At 46.7% G+C, this 21,305-nt stretch overlaps 1 protein-coding gene across 1 annotated transcript in view; it reads left to right on the top strand.

Moving 5' to 3' along the window:
• Window positions 1–21,305, top strand: part of EIF2AK1 (eukaryotic translation initiation factor 2 alpha kinase 1) — a 1,543,308-nt gene that overhangs the window by 48,389 nt on the left and 1,473,614 nt on the right. The window lies entirely within an intron of this gene.

Here is a 21,305-nt window from a genome sequence, read left to right on the forward strand (position 1 = left end):
AGTATCATCAGCATAAGAGTGAAACCTGAGATTATATTTTTACAGGATATTCATCAAGGCACAGAGATAAATATTAAACAGAAGTGGGGAGAGAGCTGATTCCTGTGGTACACCACAACACTGAGAAAGTATTTCTGAGAGCAATCTCCCTACTCGAACACTTTGCTGGCGGTCGGTAAGAAAAGATGTAAACCATTGGAGTGCCCCGGGACCCACATTGATTAGGATTTTTAGACGATCTAGCAAAATACTAAGATCCACCGTATCAAATGCGGCTGAGAGATCAAGCATTACAAGCATGGAAAGTTTCCCGGCATCTCCTGCCTGTAACATGTCATCCCAGACCGCTGTGAGTGCAGTCTCTGTCCCGTGCAATGGGCGAAAACCCGTCTGCAAAGGATGAAGTAGGCAGTGATCTTCGACAAAGTTCTTCAACTGTTTAGTCACTACCTTCTCGAAAATTTTGCCTGGCCAGGGAAGACCCGCAATAGGGTGATAGTTGCCATAATCTTCTGGATCCAATCCAGTTTATTTTAACAAGGGAGTAACAATCGACATTTTCAAAGCATCTGGGACAAGCCCCTGAGCAAGTGAAAAGTTGACGAATTTAGTCATAAAAGGTGAGTTCCAGACAAAGTCGTTTGGCAACCAAAGCTGGCAATGGGAAAAATGAATCATTTGTGGGTTTAAGCTCGGATAGAAGTGGTGTAATATCCTCGGCTGAAACTTGCTTAAAATCAAACGTAACTTTTTGCCCCACATAGTCTAAAGTAGAGCTAGACGCCACAGATTCCGAAATCGTATCTCACTTTTTTCTATGGGACCTAATATTTTCTTGAATATTCAATATTTTATCTCTGAAAAAATTATTTAAACCATTAGCATGATTTACAGATGAGGTCTTCACTGGTGCATGTGTGCTTGGATTTACAAAATCAGCAATGGTTTTAAGCAATTTTTGAGTATGGTTTATTGCCGATGAAATTTTAGTCGATAAAAAGAGCGATTTAGCTGTAAACAGTGCCTTTTTATAGCTAATTAAAGCAATATTTGTCTGGTTAAGATGTTCAATTAATTTGGAGCAGTACCATCTATTTTCGTAATATTTATGTTCCTTCTTTAGCCTCAAAAGCTCTCTAGTAAACCAAGGTTTAGAAGCTTTCTTGGAGACCATATTTTTCAAGGGTGCGTATCTGGTGCAAATGAGACTCATGGCTTGAGTACCTTCTCGGAAAAGAGTATTACAGTCATTGGACTGAATACAGTTGGTGAGTGCTGTACTAAGTTCCATGCCAGGTATAGCATCCAGATCTTTTTTTTTTATGCATCTGTTTAATACTTGCGGAAGTTTCCAAAGGAACCTTGTGCAGTTCAGTTTTAATATGAAACAGCCTGAGATAATGATCTGTCCAATAAGTGGGCAGAGTATCAACCAAGCTGATCCCCTTTTCTCTAGCTAGCACTAGATCAAGACAATGACCTTTTATATGAGAGGGAGAAGTGGCTAGTGATATGACCTCATGTTGTGCTAGGACCTCATGTAATAATCTGGCATCAGATCTAGTAAGATCATCTGTCCATATATTGTGGTCACCAATGCACAATAGCTCTTTGTATTTACTACCAATAGAACTAAGGTAGTCATCTAGACCCTTCAAGAAGAGTATAGCAGATCCTGGTGGTCTGTAAATTAATAGACTGTGTACAGAGTGCTTAGGATTCCGGGAGAAGGACAAAGTACCGATCTCTGATAGGTTGTCCCAATCAAGGCGTCACAACACCCCTGCTGGTGAGGTGGAATGATGCACTGTTGCAAGTTCTTAAGATTTTTTTTGTAATTGCTCGTCTTTTATCTGTTAAGTACATACACACCCTTGAGGGATCAGTTTAGCTGGAAAAAGTTCATATGCACAAAGGGGTGGAAGGGTGTCTCTTGCCAGCTCACAGAACACATCTGCAAGCTGAGCATATTGTGTTTGGAAACCCAACTGTGGTAACTCTTCTTTTGATCTCATATTAGCAAGCATATTACAAGTACATACTGTTTGCCCCTAGACAATACTAGGCAGAGTTTTAAACAAAAAGAAGCAGAGAAGTTTATAACTTCTGCATTCCAAGGATTATGCCTACAAAGCAGGATTTCAATATTAAATGTGATGTTTTCAGAGGTCTGAAAGGTGATATCTCCTGGTGAAAATGGGGGTGATTGGGAGGGGTGTCCCATACACTGCAGGGATTGGGAGGGCTGTCCGATACACTGCCTTAATGGATTCAGCCTGACCTTTATTAACTATCTTAATCCCCTCTTCAATTAAAACATTAATGACTATAAACCAGAGGCTCCATACTTGAGCAGGGCCAATGCATGAACCTTCCCCGCCCCCCAACTAAAGTGGTGGAATTATCTGTGTGTGCGCAAGATAAATAGAATGTATCTCCTGAGATGCCCGAACTGTTAACTCATTTTACGGTCGAGCAACCATAGTTTCTCTGCAACTGGGTGGCTATGTTTCCTACAAACTCAAGATTTCCCTGCTCAATATCCAACAAGTCTGCCTTTGCAAAATATTTCATTTGGCTTTGCTCATAAATAAGCATAAATTGTGTCAGGAACTAGTCATAGTTTTGCAACAAAATGATGTCATTCAAAATGAAGGAATTGCCAATTTTAACTCTTCCTTTGAGAGGTAGGACAACCTAAATGTACATTTCGCCTGATCGGTCTGAAAAACAGTGGCTCTGTTAAAGAAAATGTAACCCGAATTGTACTAAAAAACATGTACATAGTTGTGGATCTCCTGGAAAGTTTTCTGGCGGTGATCAAGTATTTGCCTTTGGGTATACTTTGGTCTCTCCTCTAGCCATCTCTAATATAAGCTTTTGTCTCCAACTCCAAACACCCATTCTAGCAGACTGAATCTGTATGCTTTTAAGAGGCCGGTGAAATTGGATTTAGGTGTGTTAGCTGGGATGGGTTGCAGGATTCTGCCCCTGAGGATGGCTTTCAACTCTGGTGTGGGACTTGGGATTTGTTTTGCCCTCCCCTTGGGCAGTCCTCTGTCTGCCACACCTTGGTCCAGCTTTCCAGCCTTTTGCTGGATAAAGGGAACTCGATTGTGCAGACTTTGTGTGGGTAACTTGGGATTCATAGTTCTCTGTTCTGGGTGGGCCACTATTGTCTGCTGGACCACAGCTTTCAGATCAGGCTCTGACACCTGTGTGTTCCTAGCACCCGCTTCAGGTTGCTGGTATAGAGACTGGTTGAAGGGCCCCACCTGTGAGCATGGCTTCTGTTTCTGAAGTAAGACTTGAGGCTCATCTAGTGAATCAAGGTTTTTCTTCGACTCACACAGATAACATACCTCTGAAACCCTGTGGTGGCGAAGGGACAGGAGCCGCTGATCAAGCTGGCAACACGCAGTGAGACGTGCTGCCAGTACAGAGAGAGAAAAAACATTTCTCAGCTGCAGAAAAAAGACTCTACCCTCCCCCCAGCACTGAATAGCAGCACCGCTGAAATAGTACAGTGGTAGTACTGATAACTCCTATGTAGAAGACTGGGGTTTAATTCCTCATTAAGGACTGTGGGTAAAGTATCTAAAAGTATGAAATAACATCTACACCACCACAAAAGCATGGGGAAATAAAGTACAACCTTATTTCATGAAGCAAGAGGAACACAGAGATGCTTGCCTACCATCTAAGAGGAGCAAACCAGATAAACTGGAGCAGAGCTCTTACATGGGAGAGTTAATTGGAACTCCTAATTGATCTGTTATTCAAGCTAACCAATAGGGGATGACTTACCCTGGGAGGCTATGATGTAAGCACTACTTCCACCAATGGTGAAGCCGGACAGGTTCAGCCAATCAGTGGTTGGCTAAGGGGAGAAAGGACTGAATAAAAGGAGACCCAGTTCAGTTGCAAGTTGTATCATCTGGGGACTATTACCTGTCTTGTTGGTTAAGGGAAATCGGTGGAGAGGAAACCTGGAGCATGGGCAGGAAGTCTGACTTGTACCTGGTAGCTACGCTGCTATGCTGCAGAGGGGAAACTTGAGCGAGCCCAGCTGAATCCAAAGGGAGAAGAGTCCCACAGCCCTCTGATCCAGTGGGCCAGAGAAGCTAGAAGAAAGGTAGCCTGTGCTAGCCTGTGGAAGGGGCTAGGCAACCTAAAGTTCCCCAGTGAAGAAGGGACTGTGGGCAGCCTGACTACTCCTGGAGAGCAAGTGGTGAGACTAGTGTGAACGAATCATATAAGTGACTCTTCTCCTTACTCTGAGTGAAGCTAATCCATGAGAGTGAAAATGCCCCAAGAGAGGAGAACAAGAATCAAGAGAACCCAGAAGATGGGGAGAGGGTGAAGACACCCTGGAAAAGGGATGCAAGAAATACTCTGAGTGGAGTGAGTGTGTGAACCTTAGAAGGGAACGGAAACATTATGGAGTGGGCTACATGAGTGTAAAGGACAGCCTGAGATGTCAGGAGAAAGTGAAACTGAAATACCTGCAGTAAGATTTTATTTGGAACATTTAGCCATTACAATGGCACCTGAAGAACTTTATATTGAGGAGAGAAACCCTGTAATGGCAGCAGTCCAGCATCTTTTTAGTTGCTAAACCCTTTAGATTTATGTGTATTAGTTTTGCTATAAACGTTATAGGCTAGTCTAGGATTTGCGCAAGGGACTTTATGATTTTGATTTATCCTGACAAGAATATCTTTTCCTTGAACCTTTGAGCTTTAGAATAGGGGGCTTAACACTTATAGTTAATTTTCATTATTTAAATTTATTTTTCTTTGAAGCTGGCTAAGAGGTCAGGAAAATTTGTAAAGGAATATAATAAAAATCCATGAACATGACGTCCCAGAGTCGGAGTGTTATTATTGGTTCGTCAAACACTGGCTTATCCCTCCCCAACCTCTACCCCACCTCTGTTGGTTGGTCTGCTCCCCGGTGTGGCATTCAGGTCTTGCCCTCAGGGTGGATTCTCTTATCCTATCTGCTCTCCACTGTTTGAGAGTGGAGGCCTTGTGTATGGTCTGGCTTACTGACTGTCAGATTCTTCGGCCTAACTCTGGGTCCATGCTTTTTCTTTTTGTAGATTTCAGAGTAATTTCAGCGCCTGTGAGGGGAACGGAGCGTGCAGGCCCTTGTGGTTCGTGGGACTGCTGTTTCAACGTTCCTTAAAGGGCAGTAGCTACAGGGTTCCCAGCATCAGTGGAATCAGATACAAGGGGAGAGCCGGATTGCCCTACTCCCATAGGGTCTACACTTCCCAGGTGTGTGCTGCCACAGTCTTCAAGTGCCCAGAGAAAGTGCTGTATTATGTCTGTTGGGACAGGGGATCCCCAACTTCCCTGATGATCAGTCCCATCAAGTCTCCCTTTAAGGCAGTAGCCATTACAAAAGGGGAAGATGATCTATCAGACTTCATATTTATTTATTTAATTATTTTTTTTACATTTATAAAGCGCACACAGCGGCACTGGGGCATTGTGTTAGAGAGAATTCTCTGTTTAGGCTGAAATTCCTAATCTAGTGAGTCCCCCAGCAGCTTTGCTGGATTTCTGGAGTTTGTTTTTTTCTCCTGCCAAGAGTGAGACTCTTTTTCTCCCACTCTTGGACATCATTTGTGGTGTTCCTTTGAATGTTAATGTGTTTAATGGGCTATGGGGTCTTTTACTCCATAGGGTCTCATATGTTTTTTCTATGTGTGCTACACCGCACCCTCTGTGCAGTAACACCGGGGTGTCATAGTGACCCCCCACCACAGACTCCATACCCTGGGACTGACTACTGTCTCCCAGGGCATGTAAAGTCACCATTGGCTTTACAAGTCCCAAATTACTAACGGAACCACTACAAACCATCATATTGTGGACGTACTGGTAGGGGCAATTCGATTGCCCCTGGGTCTGTTACTCGAGGGGGCACTGTACCGTCCCCCCCTCGTCGAGTTTTGGCTGGTGGCAGTGGATACTACTTTTTATATTCAACCGCAAATATATCTCTATGGGATTTTCCCATTGTTCGAGGCTAATACTTTTTAACATAACATGCCAGTTTATTTATTTAATATTAATTCACCGGTTGGTATTTTCTGCCAGAACTCGGTTTTAAAATGGCGTTTGTGTTCGACTCTGTAACTCCAAACCAAAGGTCGAGCTCTTTTGTTCCACTCTTTGGCGGGCTTCTCCACAGAAGCCTCCAAAAGTGGTGCCACTCTGTCTGGATACCACAGCGGGTGTGGGAGGGAGTTTAGGCACCCTGGACTGAGTTACCTTGGTAACTCAAGTCGCACTCTTGTGTGATTGGCCCAGCTCACCATTTAGCATGTTTGATTGACAGTTAGGCTGAGTGAATGGGGGTGTGCTGCATAAAAGCAGGGCTTTTGGGACTGGAACTTCAGAAGTCGCCACAGGACCTGAAAATCCGACGAGGGAAAAGCTGAGCTGGCCTGCTACGACGACATCACCGGTGGAGCCCTGCTGAACCGACTCACCACTTCCCAACGACAGAGGAGATCTCCCGGCTGGAGAGTCTTCTTCCCATTACTGGTGGGCACAACCAGTTTACCTTCCTTTCTCGCATCCCAGGATGTCTTGTGGTCGAATTGCCCGTGCCAATCACCCCGGCAACCGGATAGCCACTTACCACTGGACCGCGAAAAAAAGGACCGCTCCTTTTAATTGAGAACTCCGTGGCTGGTTTCTTCCCTGGCAGTGCAACGGACTCCTGCTTTCCCCCCCGACGAGATCCTCTCTTCCTCCGGATGAAGCACCGACTTGCACCCGCTGCCAGGAACAACTGCCCCCGCTGGAGCGTTCTCACCATTTTAAGGTACCGTGTCCGCCAGGCCTCCCTTTCTAAAGATTGCTATAAGGTAACCATAATCCCTTAACCTTCTGGACTGGGCTGGCCGCCTTGACCATCTAACTGGTCCCTTTCTTATTGGTCCAACTCTTTCTGAACTTATTGCGGGACTTTTGGGCACTTTGAACCATGTGACCTTGGACACATTTCGACCGGAGCCTCTTAAAGTGCGTACGGTCTTGTTAACTTTGACTTTACGGTTTTAACCTGCCTTCTTCTCCTGCTGTGTTCTTCCGAAAGTGTTGGGATCTGTTTCTATCTTTGCTCTGCCTTTCTCTCCCTTTCAAACCGATTGATTGGAGTGCCATCTTCGTTAAGCGCTCACCGCTGTCTGAAAATAAGTGTTGCTTTACTTAAGACTTGTCTAACTAATCGCTGAAGGGAGTGTATATCTTTTAGTGACCGTGTTTTTGAACTGCTTGATATTAGTGCCAGTGTGTTTTACTAGATGTGTTTTTAAATAAATAATTATATCTCTTTTACACCAAGCTCTGGTCAGTGTTTGCTTGTTCTACTGTGTTCTTTTGACCTATTGTGTATACTCTGTATACTGCCTAACTCTTCTTGAGAGACGTCTGACTGCTCAGCCACAGCTACCAGGTAAATCTGGGTGGTACAGACTGCTACCAATTGGGTTTACTGCCAACCACCTGTAGTCTTAAATCTTTTGCAGTGGTCCCAGAGGGAACTGCACAGGTTTCTGCCTAACACATTGTGGCGCTGTTACAAGGCTTACTTATATTGGCCTTGGTCTTGAGATGGGGACCAGTGATGTTATGTTGTCTTATACCACGCATTGTTACCCTTGGCATAGTGTCCAGGTGCTCACGTGGTGCTGTAAGAGAGTGGGTTGGGTAGTTTAGTGAGGGAAGAGGAGGTACGGTAGAGGTTGTGCTTTCCTGTTGGTGCTTGCAGAACCAGGAGGAACTGCGTCTAGTGCAGGTCTGGTTTCTAGGTGTGTTTGGATTGGGACCACTGGGGCTTTTGTGTTTCCTGATGGGCATCGTCCTGCAATTGGGTGTTTCATTTGTGGCTGTTAGGCAGAAACCTGTGCAGTTCCCTTAGGGACCACTGCAAAAGATTTAAGACTACAGGTGTTGGCAGTAAACCCACTTGGTAGCAGTCTGTACCACCCAGATTTACCTGGTAGCTGTGGCTGAGCAGTCAGACTTCCCTCAAGAAGAGTTAGGCAGTATGCAAAGTATACACAATAGGCACTCGGATACAATAATACAAGCAAACACTGACCAGAGCTTTGGTATCGAAGTATATAATTATTTATTTAAAAACGCACTGTTGAAAAAACACTCCAGCAGTCTTATTGTAAAATATTCTAAACACATTTACTATTATAATATATACACCCCTTTTTCCTTATCAGATAAGACACTGTAAAACACCACTTATTTTCATACAGAGGTGAGCGCTTAACTAGATGGCAATCCAATAAGTTTGTGAGAAAGGGAGGGAAAAAGACAGAATATGGAAAGGTACACCACTCTAAGATTCAGGAACACTGTTAGCAAGGCAGAAGAGCAAAAGTCACTGGTGAGCCAAAGTCCAAAGGCTGGGCCCACTCTTAGAGAGAGCAGAGCACAAATGCGCCCAAGATCACACAGTTATACTAGGCTTAGAAAGTCTTGCAGAGGGTTCAAAAAGAGTTTAGAGAGGCTTAGGAAAGTTTAGCTAGGGTGTCCCAGGCTAACCCAGGTTCGGAAGCCGGGGGCTAAATCTACCCCGTACAGTCGGTAGCAAGGGAAGCCAGGCGGGACACGGTACCTTAAGTGGGAAGGATCCTCCAGCGGTGGCAGTTGTTCCTGGTAGTCGGTGCAAGTTGCGTCGTCGTTCAGGGGAAGAGAAGATCTCGACTTGGAGGAAAGATGAAGGCCGTTGCACTACCAGGGCAGAAACCAGCCACAGAGTTTTCCGGTTAAAGGTGGTACCTTTGTTTCGGGGTCGTGGTAAAACGTGGTATCCCGGTTGCCAGGGTGGTTGGCACAGGCAAGGCGGCCACGATGTACGTCGGGAAGGCGAAAAGACGGTGAAACTGGTTATCCCCACCAGTCAAAGGAAGAAGACTCTCCGGCGGGAGATCTCCTCTGTCGTTGGGAAAAAGTGGTGAGATGGTCCAGCAGGGCTCCACCGATGGTGGTGTCGTGGCAGGTCGGCTCAGCTTCTCCCTCGTCGGATTCTTTGGTCCTGTGGCGACTTCTGAAGTTCCAGTCCCCAAAACCCTCCTTTTATGCAGCAAACCCCCATTCACTCAGCCTAGCTGTCACTCAAACATGCTAAGTGGTGAGCCGGCCAGCTCACCACTTGGGCCAATCAGGATGGAGTGTGACATGGTCGGCTCAGCTTCTCCCTCGTCGGATTCTTTGGTCCTGTGGCGACTTCTGAAGTTCCAGTCCCCAAAAACCTCCTTTTATGCAGCAAACCCCCATTCACTCAGCCTAGCTGTCACTCAAACATGCTAAGAGGTGAGCCGGCCAGCTCACCACTTGGGCCAATCGGGATGGAGTGCGACATGAGTTGCCTAGGCAACTCAGTCCAGGGTGCCTAAAAACCCCTCCGCCCCTCCTAAGTACCCCAGACAGAGTGGCACCACTTTGGAGGGCTTCTGTGGAGAAGCCCGCCAAAAAGTGGAACAAAGGGCTCGACTTGGGTTGGAGTCACAGAAGAGAACACAAACGCCATTTTAGAAACGAGTTTTGGCAAAAAATACCAACCGGAGAATTAATATTAATTAAATAAACCGGCGGTATGTTCAAGGCTACCGTAAATAATTAAATAAAGATAGTAGCCTAAAACAATGGGAAATCCCATAGGAAAATATTCGCGGTTGAATATAAAAAGTAGTATCCACTGCCACCAGCCAAAACTCGATCAGGGGGGACGGAGACGTGCCCCCTCGACTAACAGACCCTCGGGCAATCGAATTGCCCCATTCAGTACGTCCACAATATGATGGTTTGTACTGGTTCTGTTCAGAATTTAAGACTAGTAAAGTCAATGGTGACTTTACATGCCCTGGGAGACAGTAGTCAGTCCCAGGGTATGGAGTCTATACTGGGGGGTCACTATGACACCCCTGTGTCACTGCACTGAGGGTGCTGTGTAACACACATCACAAAAACACATGAAGCCCTATGGAGTAAAATACCGCATAGCCCATTAAACACTTCTAGATTCAAAGAAACACACTCAAATCATGTCCAAGAGTGAGGGTAAAAGAGTCTCACTCTTGGCAGAAGAAAAAAATAAACCCCAAAAATCCAGCAAAGCTGCTGGGGGACTCACTAGGTTAGGAAATTCAGCCTAAACAGATAATTCTCACTAACAGTGGCTGTTAGTTTTGTGTGGGTTGTGTATTTCAGCGTGAATTAGACTGATCCAAGGATCTTGTGAGATAAGTGTGGGTGTGCTGGAGAGAGTGGTGGGTTAGTAGTTGGTGGATTTACTTCGGTTCCCCATTGGTATCGCTTGCAGTGTCCATTTTGTGCTGGTCATTGGGAGTTGGTAGCCATGTTTTCTGAAGTTGAGGTGGTCTTCTGTCGTCCTAATTTCCTTCAGTATTGTGTTCCATAGATTAGCAATTAGACATGAGAATGCGGTTCCTTTGGATACTCTCTCTTCGTATTGCTTGGATTTGGAGGTCGTCGCTTGATCTTGGGTCTCTTCATGGTTGGTCGCGGTTGATCTTGGCCTGGAGGAATTCAGTTCTATCTGGGCTTTGAATTGAGTCGTTTTTTAATGTATTTTTTACTGGCAGCCAATGTAGGATTCTCAGAGCTGGTGTGATGTGGTGTCTTTTGTTTAGTCTCAGGAGTATGCTTGCAGCAGCGTTTTGGATGAATTTAAGTTTTTTGGTGAGGCGTTCTGGCATTCCAAGGTAGTCTGTTTGCATAGTCGATACTTGATAATACTAAGGAGATGATTGCGAGGGTTCTATGTGGGAAGGAGAGGAAGGGGAGCAATCCTCTAAGTAGTCTCAGTAGGTAGAAGCATTTCTTTGTAATACTGTTGACTTGTGGCTCCCGTGACAGTCGGTTGTCCATGGGTATTCCTTTTTTTTAAAACATTTTTTTACCACGTTCAATGTCTCTGGTTGGGTTCCTAAACCAGTTGTGAGTCGGTTGCGTAGTCCTTCGTGGGGGAGATCATCATTTCTATTTTGGCCGGGTTTCATTTGAGATTGTTAGTTGTCATCCAACTGTATATGTCGGTGAGGCATCTGTTGAGCGTTGCTTGGGTCGTGGCTATCTTGACGAGTTGTGTGTCATCTGGATAGTTGTAGGCTATCATTCCGTGGTTTCGAATGATTTTTATCAAGGGGGACCTATAGATGTTGGAGAGGAGAGGCTGGAGCCTTGTGGCACTCCACAGGAGATGTTTTTGGTGTTTGCTCTACAACGCGGTAGGTAGGTTCTTTTGGTTGATTTGTGAGGATGGATTTTAGCCATTTTTAGGCTAGTCTTTTACACTGCATTCCTCTAGTCTTTTGATTAGTGTTGTGTGACTGATTGTGTCGAACGCTGCTGATATGCCGTAGTATGAGGGCAGATTGAGTGCTGTTGTCTGCATTTAAGTCGTCCCATATAAATATGAGTGTCGATTCCGTTCTCATGGCGTCTGAAGCTGACTTGCGAGTGGTTGAGTTCCGTTCATTTCTACGTACCTAAGAAGACTTTAGCGCTCTAGTATTTCGCTGGGTAGGGCAGGTTGAAAATAGGTCTTTAATCACTGGGATCTTCAGCACTTTCTGTTTAGTTTTTTATCAGTGGCTTGGTGTAAACAGATATGAATGATTTCAATACTATTCCTGTGTCTAGGGATATGTTCATCAGAATCCGGATTTGTGATGCTGGGGTTCTGTGGTTGAGGACTTGTTTGTAGATGCCTGGGGGCAAGTGTCGCTTGTAGATCTGACTTGTAGGTGTTCCTGTACCGGCTCCTGCGTCCGTATCTGGTTGAGAGGTGAGGTTGTCCTGTCTTGGGACCGCCATTATAAAGCCCCTCTGAGTTGCTGATGAATGCTATTTTCCTGTTTAATTTTAAAACAGTGCTTTTATATTTTGTTTTGTTGGTGCATTCTATTGCTAGCGAATGTATGACTGGTGATTTTATACTTCATTGGGTGCTAGAGTACCGCAGTTGCGGGCAGTCCTCTTTTTATTTTTATTTTTCTTTTATTTATTTTTTTTAGTTGTAGTCGTTCCTGCGCCTCGTTCTGGTACTGCTCACGACATTTATGTGGCGATTCCTACCCCGCCCGCGCAGCAGACAGGTGCTTAAGGCAAGCCCGTCTGTGCCCAGGCTCACAAGACTTGCTATTTGCGGGTGGAGCTTTTGGCTCTGGCTCCAGCCGATACTAATTGGCCTAATAACTTCTGTCTTTGCCCTACATCTGAGGCTACACCGTTAGTGTATAGTCTTTTACTGAATGCTCATTCGCTGGCAGCTCATGCCCAAAGTTGCCGGGATCTGCTAGAAGACTATCAACCTGATTTTGTCTTCATATCTGAAACCTGGGTGGGCCCTCACTCGGACCCTAGCATTATTCAATTGCTTCCTCCGAATTACTCAATACTGAGATGTGATCGCACGGCCACCCACATTGGCGGGGTTGTTGCCATTGTTTTTAACTCGAGTTTTTAAAATCGCACTATGTCATTGGATCATGGCCTTAACATGGATGCAATTTTGATTAGCAGCTCTGTCTGCTTCCAATACCCTCTATGTACTACTGATTTATCACCCTCCTGGTTATGATAAAAGGTTTTGTGATGAGTTTCCTGGGCTGGTCGCCACACTCCTCCAGATATATTCCAACTTGATCTTTTTTTTTTTTTTTTAATGTCTTTATTATTTTAAATAAACAGCAAATATAACATACAAACACACAACATAATATTGGCATTTCCTCGGATGGATTCCGCTATGGGTTCAATGTCCTGGAGCTACCTAGCGACCTTGCTGTCCATCTATAGCTACTCGTGTGGGCCGTTTCGGCATCCCCTCTGATACTGTCTTTTGTTTAGTTGCTTGTGCACCGCTGTCTTGAATCCATCATTATTCTCGGGCCGTCTCCTTCTTCTTCTTCCTCACCCTCTTGTCTGAACAAGTCCTGTACCAGGGAGTTTCATGCAGTTATTTTCTGTGCCATTTCTCCCTCCCACCTTTGCACTGCTCTTATCCAGACTGTGGTTACCGCTAGTGTCCACTTCCGGAGGTCCGACCACCATGATTCTATGGTCGGGCCTTCTTTTGATTTCCAAGACATCGCTATCCTTCTTTAGGCTAGTATGCATATCAAGTCTTTCATTTTTGCTAGATGCGCCTTATGTCTACCTCCTCTTGGGAAGAGGCCCAGCAAGTACCTCTCTGGGTACTCCACCTGTATTTGGAGTCCGCTCTCTGTTATTTTGACTCTGATTCCCTCCCAAAAGATCTGTACAACCGGGCAGGTCCAAAACATGTGCACCATGTCTGCTTCGTCGGCTGAGCATCGGGGGCACTTATCAAGATTTCCCTCGTACATCGTATTCATCCTCTTGGGTGTGAGGTACGCCCTGTGTGTTACATACAATTATGCTTGTCTGAACCTTGCATTCCTGGACACTTTCTTTGGATATCTTAGCACCCTGCTCCATTCTTGATCATTGAAGGGCCTTTGGAGTTCTTCTTCCCAACGCAATCTTATGTGTAGCTCTTGTGCTTTATTGGCTCTCAAGATCTGTTCATATAACCTAGAGGTTGTGTGTGTTCCCTCGTATATATCGTACCATGTATCTAGTGCCCCTGTTTCGTCCTCTTGGTCCTCCCATTCTGACCATCTCTTCTTGATTTTAAGGATTATTCTATTATAGAGGATGAATTGGCCTTTGTGTATATCCCACTCCTCCTCCATCTCCTGGAAGTCTGCCCACCTCCCCTCTCTTCTCAGGTCCCCGATTTGTGCTACGTCTCTGGCTTCCCACTGGGTTCGGTATATTGCTAGTGTATTTGCGTCCATGCCCGCAAGAGGGATTTGTGCCAAACAGGGGTCTTGTGTCCCCTGTAGTTTCCATGCTCTGTTCCACAGTCCCACTGCCAGGTTAAACAGGTACGGTAGGGTCTTGAGCAGGGGTTTGTCCAGCCATGGTATTTCTCTTAGGTAGTATGTTTTTAATGTTGGCTGGAAAATGGTTGTGTTGATTGTTTCTTCCTCACCCAGCCATTTCACTGCAAATTGCAGCTGCCCCGCTAAGTAGTACTTTTCAAAGTCTGGAAGCCTAATGCCCCATTTTTCATAGTCTCTCTGTAGTGTCTTCATTGCAATCCTGCTTCTCCCCCCTGCCCATAGGAAGTTCCTTGCTATTGTATTTAGTTTGGTGAAAAAGGCCCTGGGGATACTGTGTGGGATGTTTGTAAAATAGTATAGCAGACGTGGGAGTACCATATTTACAGGAGGGCCGCCCTACCCATCATCCCCAGTGGTAGTGTTCCCCAGAAAGTCATACACGTTTGTGTTTTTTCGAGGGCTGCCTGCGTGTTGTGATGATGAGAATCTGCATTGTCCTGATGTATCTCTATTCCCAGATATATCGGAAGGAGTGTGGTGCCCACGTTAGGCCTAGGTCTGGGAGATCTGCCTGGGGGACCCGCTTCAGTCTGGCCAGGGGGAAAATCAAGGACTTCTCTTTGTTGATTGCTATACCGGTGAGTCTGGTGTATGCGCCAATTGCTTCCAGGAGGTAGGGCAGACTAGAGCGCAGGTTTCCCACAAAAAGCAGCATGTCGTCTGCGTATAACGAAATTTGGTGCAGCACACCATCTATCTCTATCCCTGTGTCTCCGTATTCTGCTCTAAGAAAAACTACCAGCGGTTTGAGAGCCAAGATATATAACATTGGTGACAATGGGCACCCCTGTGTATTCTCCAGTCTTCCGAGATGTATCGCCCTGTCTTCACCCTGGCTCTAGGGTCCCTATACAGTAACCTAATTCATCTGAGGAACCCTTCCCCAATGCCGAAGTGGACGAGGACCCTCATCAGCCACTCCCAGTTCACTGAATCAAATGCTTTGACAGTGTCCAGGGATACTATCGCACACTCCACCCATCTTTGGTTTGTCCTGTCTATCACATGGGGTAGCCTACAGAGATTCCATGACGGATTTCGTCCCGGAACATAGCCTGTTTTGGTCTGAGTGTATCAATGTGGGAATTACTTGTTTCAGGCTGTTAGCTAAAACTGCTGTGAGTATTTTGGCGTCCTAGTTGATGAGGGAGATGAGCCTGTATGCGGCACACTTTGTGGGTGGCTTTCCTGGTTTAAGGATTGGTACAATTATTGATTCTGACATGCTAGCTGGTCATTTCATATGCGTCCTGGTATGTCTCTAATAGTTTTGGGGTAATGGTACTTTTAAATGTTTTTATAGAACTCTCCCGGGAGTCCATCCGGACCCGGGGACTTGCCGGTGGGGAGCTCAGCAATTACGCTCTCTATTTCCTCTTCCGTGAGTGGGGCATCGAGTATTTGGGCTTGCTCCTCTGCTAATTTTGGCAATCTTATCTCCACTAGCGCATCTGTTATGTCCCCCGGGTCAACCTCCGGGTTAGGGGCGTACAGCTGTTCATAGAATCGGGCAAATAACTGGTTGTGTTCTTGACTCCTAATCTCCCTCCCTGTTTCGTCTTCTAGCACTGTTATGGGTTCTCTCTTTATTTTCTTGCTTAGTGAGCCATGCCAGGAGCCTACCAGGTTTGTCCCCTTCCGCATGCAATCTTTGTAAATACCTCCCGTAGTTCAACCTTCCCAGTTTTTCCCATTGCTCTACACATCTCGTTCTCAATTCCATCAGTTCTCCCCCCACTGCCTCCACCCTACGTTCCTCTATTTCTATCTGCCTCTCCAGTTTATTAAGTTCTTCTATGGCTGCACCTTTCAGTCCCCCATTCTGCCGATCGCCGCCCCTCTTATCACAACTTTGAACGCGTCCCAGAGTGTGGCATTGCTTCCTAAACTTACCTCATTATGTTCAAAGTAATCTTATATCACCTCTTGGAGGTGTTCCTCTAACTCTCCTTCTCCCAGAGCCTCTGCCCGGAGTCGCCATGTTGGTATCAGGGCTTTCCCATGTGTTTGTGCCCATGTTGTCAGTATCAGGGCGTGGTCTGAAAGTGTGCAGTCTTTGAGGTTAATCCCCGTGAAGTCCTGCAGTGACAATATATAGTCTATGTTAGGGAGAATTCTCTCTTTAGGCTGAATTTCCTAACCTAGTGAGTCCCCCAGCAGCTTTGCTGAATTTCTGGAGTTTGTTTTTTTCTCCTGCCAAGAGTGAGACTCTTTTTTTTTTTTTTTTTTTTTTTTTTTTTTTCTCCCACTCTTGGACATGATTTATGGTGTTCATTTGACTGTTAATGTGTTTTATGGGCTATAAGGTCCTTTACTCCATAGGGTCTCATGTGTTTTTACTATGTGTGTTACACAGCACCCTCCGTGCAGTAACACAGGGGTGTCATAGTGACACCCCATCATAGACTCCATTATTAACAGAAACCAGTACAAACCATCATATTGTGGACGTACTGGTCGGGGCAATTCGATTGCCTCGGGGTCTGTTAGTCGAGGGGGCACTTCTCCGTCCCCCCTGATCGAGTTTTGGCTGGTGGCAGTGGAAACTACTTTTTATATTCGACCGCGAATATTTCCCTATGGGATTTTCCCATTGTTCGAGGCTACCAACTTTAATTATTTAATTCCCATAGCCTCAAACATGCCGCCGGTTTATTTAATTAATATTAATTCGCCGGTTGGTATTTTTTTGCCAAGGCTCGATTCTAAAATGGCGTTTGTGTTCTCTTCTGTGACTCCAACCCAAGTCGAGCCCTTTGTTCCACTTTTTGGCGGGCTTCTCCACAGAAGCCTCCAAAAGTGGTGCCACTCTGTCTGGGTACCACAGGGGGTGTGGGAGGGGGTTTAGGCACCCTGGACTGAGTTACCTTGGTAACTCAAGTCGCACTCTTGTGTGATTGGCGCTTAGCATGTTTGATTGACAGCTAGGCTGAGTGAATGAGGGTATGCTGCATAAAAGCAGGGCTTTGGGGACTGGAACTTCAGAAGTCGCCACAGGACCTGAGAATCTGATGAGGGAGAAGCTGAGCCGACCTACCACGACGACACCACCGGTGGAGCCCTGCAGAACCGACTCGCCACTTCCCGACGACAGAGAAGATCTCCCGGCTGGAGAGGCTTCTTCCCCTGACTGGTGGGCACAACCAGTATACCTTCTTTTCTTCGCACCCAGACCGGTTTGTGGTTGAACTGCCCGTGCCAAGCACCCCGGCGGCCGGATAGCCACTTACCACTGAACCGCGAATCAACAGACCGCTCCTTGTACCTGAGAACCTCTGCGGCTGGTTTCTTCCCTGGCAGTGCAACAGACTCCTGTCTTCCTCCCCGACGAGATCCTCTCTTCCCCCGGACGAAGCACCGACTTGCATCCGCTGCCAGGAACAACTGCCCCCGCTGGAGTATTCTCACCAATTTAAGGTACCGTGTCCGCCAGGCCTCCCTTTCTAAAGATTGCTACAAGATAATAATAACCCCTTAAGCTTCTGGACTGGGCTGGCCGCCTTGACCCTCTAACTGGTCCCTTTCTTTGGTCCAACTCCTTTTTGAACCGTTACTAGACTTTTGTGCACTGCAACCGTGTGACCTTGGACACATTTCGTTTTGATCCTCTTAAAGCGTATCCGGCCTACTGACTCTGAATTCACGGTGTTACTTTGCCTTCCTCTCTTGTTGTGTTCGTGAAGTGTTGGGATCTGTTTCAATTTATTCTCTGCTTTTCTCTCCCTTGTTTAAACGAATTATTAGAGTGCCATCTACGTTAAGCGCTCACCGCTGTCTGAATATAAGTGGGGACTTACTTAAGACTTGTCTAATATTCTTTTAAGGGAGTGTATATCTTTTAGTGACCGTATTTTTTTTGTATTGCTTACTATTAGTGCCTGTGTGTTTTTCTAGATGTGGTTTTAAATAAATAATTATATCTCTTTTACACCAAGCCCTGGTCAGTGTTTACTTGTTCCATTGTGTTCTCTTCACCTATTGTGAATACTCTGTATACTGCCTAACTCTTCTTGAGGGAAGTCTGACTGCTCAGCCACAGCTACCAAGTGAATCTGTGTGGTACAGACTGCTACCAAGTGGGTTTACTGCCAAACACCTGTAGTCCTAAATCTTTTGCAGTGGTCCCAGAGGGAACTGCACAGGTTTCTGCCTAACAGTCTATTTGTGTAAATGTTCTGTGGGGTGCGCTGTAATCTGTGTACCCTCTCCTCCCTCCATGTACCTGTCTCCAGACGTCCACCAGCTGTAGATGGTCGAGGGCTTTATGCAGTTCCTTGGCAGGGGTTGCTGGTTTTTTGTGCTTGTCGCCCGGAGCGGGTCCAAGGTGCAATTGAAGTCTCCGGACCAGATAAACGTTGCCTCTCTGTAGTGGGCCAGTTAAAGTGTTAATTTCTTGAAAAATTCTGTTGTATCGTGGTTCGGAGCGTTAGTGTTGACTAGGCACACCTCTTTGTTCTCCAGCATGCCATGCACTAGCACTAGCCTCCCTTCTGAGACCGTTTCCTGCTTTATAAACTGGAATGGCACACCTGGGGCGATCCATATTAATACTTCTCGTGCGTAGTTTGAGTCAGTGGCACTGAATACCGGCCCTCCCCATTTCTGGTCAACTTTGGTCTGTTTTGCTGGTGTCAGATGCGTCTCCTGGAGCATTGCTATCTTGACCTTCATCTTGTTCAGCCAGGAGTAGACTCGCATCCTCTTGACGTATGCGTTGTCCTCTCACGTTCCAGGTTGCTATTGTTGGCTCATCCCGACCCATGTGCGCTTATTGTTCCGGCGTCTCTGTCCCATAGCCTAATGCTTGTTCGCTTTCTCTTGCTTTTGTTCTTCCTGGTGCGGCTTGAGGTCGGCCCTGCAGGGCTCCCTTTCCCTGTACCTCGGCGGTCGTGTCTCCAGGATTGTTGCCGTATGCTGTACCAGTCACTTCGTACTGGGGTTTTCCCATTATAGTTTTTATTGTTCCCTCTGCTGCCAATGCCTTTTAACAACCATTCACTCAAGTCATTAACCCAAGCCTCAACAGAAAAACTAAAGCCCAGCCACCCTCCCCCTGCTCGGGCCTCGCCACTTCTCTTGTCATGCTCCTCTAGGTGAAGCAGACTCGCCGCATCGTGATGCCTAAAAACTGGCATCCGAACTCGCATTACGCTCTTCCCTGGGGGCTTGGTTCTTCTCGGCCGGCGCGACTGGGTAGAACTGGTCGCTCCTTTATATTTTCTTTTCTTTTCCTGACTTCAATTTATTTAGATGCTTTATTTAGATGCTTGGCGTCATTGTTCCTGGCTAGCTGCAGATCTTTTCACCGGGGCTGGTCCCCTCCGTTATTGGCGTTTCTCTGCCCTAGCTGCGGGATTCCTTGTGCATCCATCCATGTGTGGGCCTCCTCCGTGGATTCGAAAAGCATGATTTCCCTTTGTTTATGACCTTCAGCTTGGCCGGGAAGTGGAGCATATATCGTATCCCCGCTCTTCTGAGACGTTCTTTTGTGGGGCCAAACTGCGCTTTGTTTTTGGACCGTGGCTGTATAGTCGGGGGTATATGGTGATCCTGGAGGAGTTCCTAGTGATCACTCCCCCTCCCCTTGAGAATGCCAGTATCCTTTCTCTGTCTTTAAAGTTCATAATCTTGGCGATCACTGCCCTCGGAGGGGCACCCGGCTGAGTTCTCCTAGTTAGAGCTTTGTGCGCCCGTTCCACCACAAAGCTCTGGGACAGTGTCCCTGCCCCGATCTCCTGAAGAAGCATGTTTTCAACATATTCTGTGGGGTCATTTCCCTCCTCACCTTCCGGAACTCCGATTATGTGGACATTGTTCTGCCTTGCCCTGCCCTCCGCATATTCTACTCTTCGTTCTAGGATCTTGACTTTCTGCAGCACTTCTGACTCTTGTGTTCGCTTGACGGCGAAGTCTGCAGTGTTTTGTTGTACCTGCTGCTCCGTTGTTGTTACTCTGTCCGTCAGGTTCCTTGCATCCTGGCGAAGGAGGCCCAGGTCCACCATGGCTGTATCTAGTTTATGTTCTAAGGATGCTTTCAGGGCACCTATAGCTGTGTCCATCTTGTTTTCGAGCGACCTCTTTAGGGAGGCAAATCTCCTCCGGGATCTGTCCTTCCTTTCCGTTTTCTAGTTGGTGTGGGGTGTTTGTCTCTTCCATTGCTTTGTCCAGTGGGTTTGACTGCTTATTCTCGGATGCCTTGGCGAAAGTGTCTATACTGGCTTGTTTAGTTTTTCCCTCTGCTTTCTTGTTAGACATTGTTACTGTGCGGGCGTGAGGTACAATTCCGCTCCTGTTCCTTTCACATGTGGCCTGTCGCCAGGATCTGTGTGGGGTCGGGTCTTGCTTGAATATGGGCTACTGATGCCTGGTCTCACTATGTCTTGCTGTTGTCTTTTTGGGCTTGTCAGGAACCCGCTTCTTCTGCGGTATCTGCGAAGGGTCCCGGCTTAGTCTGCCGTATTTTCTATGGTGGTTTCCACTCCCAGTTCACCCCACTCCTCCAGTCAACAGTACTCCCCTGGGGGTTCCTTTTATTTTCTCGGTGTTCCTGTGTATGTCAGGGTGGAGTGGGCTCTTCCTGGCAATCTCTCCGCCTCCTATGCTGCTGAGTTGATCGCTTCTCTGGGGCAGAGGGCCTCGGCTTGGTTTGTCGTGTTTTTATGGTGGTACTCTCTGCTCGCCCCACTCCTCCAGTCACTGGTGCATCCATGGGGGTTCTCTTTGTTACTGGATGGTTTTGTGTACCTCAGGGTGAAGCGGGGCACTTCCTGGCAATCTCCTCGCCTCATGTGCTGCTAGGCTATGATTGTTCTAGTGTGGAGCCCCCGGCCTAGTTTGTGTGTTTTTGGTGGTTTTCACTCTGTTCGCCTCTCTCCTCCACTCCTTGGTACCTCCCCGGGACTTCTCTTTATTTCTGTGTCCGTCAGAGTGGGAATGGGGCACTTCCCGGCAATCTGCTCACCTCCTATGCTGCTGGGCTATGTTGTTAATCTGGTGTGGAGGCCCCAGCCTAGTTTGCTGCGTTTTTGGTGCTTCTCCCTTTCTGTTTGTCCTGCACCTCCAGTCCACAGTGGTCCCCTTGGTGGGGTGGGCACTTCCCATCTCCGCGCTGCTGGGCAATGATGTCAGAATCCGAGTCCTCGGATTCATGACTCATCTGTTTGCTTCTTGTGGATTTCTTTGAGTTCGCAGGTTTCTTTTTCCTGCATGAGCGTGCCTTATAAAGGTGAGCTCTAGAGTCTTCTGAATCCAGTCTTCTGGGCTTCGGAGAACGTGCAGGTCCACGACTCCCGGTCACGGTGGCGCCGGG

Source organism: Ambystoma mexicanum, chromosome 2p (assembly GCF_040938575.1).
Source record: "Ambystoma mexicanum isolate Mex_15411 chromosome 2p, UKY_AmexF1_1, whole genome shotgun sequence".
Lineage (NCBI taxonomy): Eukaryota > Metazoa > Chordata > Amphibia > Caudata > Ambystomatidae > Ambystoma > Ambystoma mexicanum.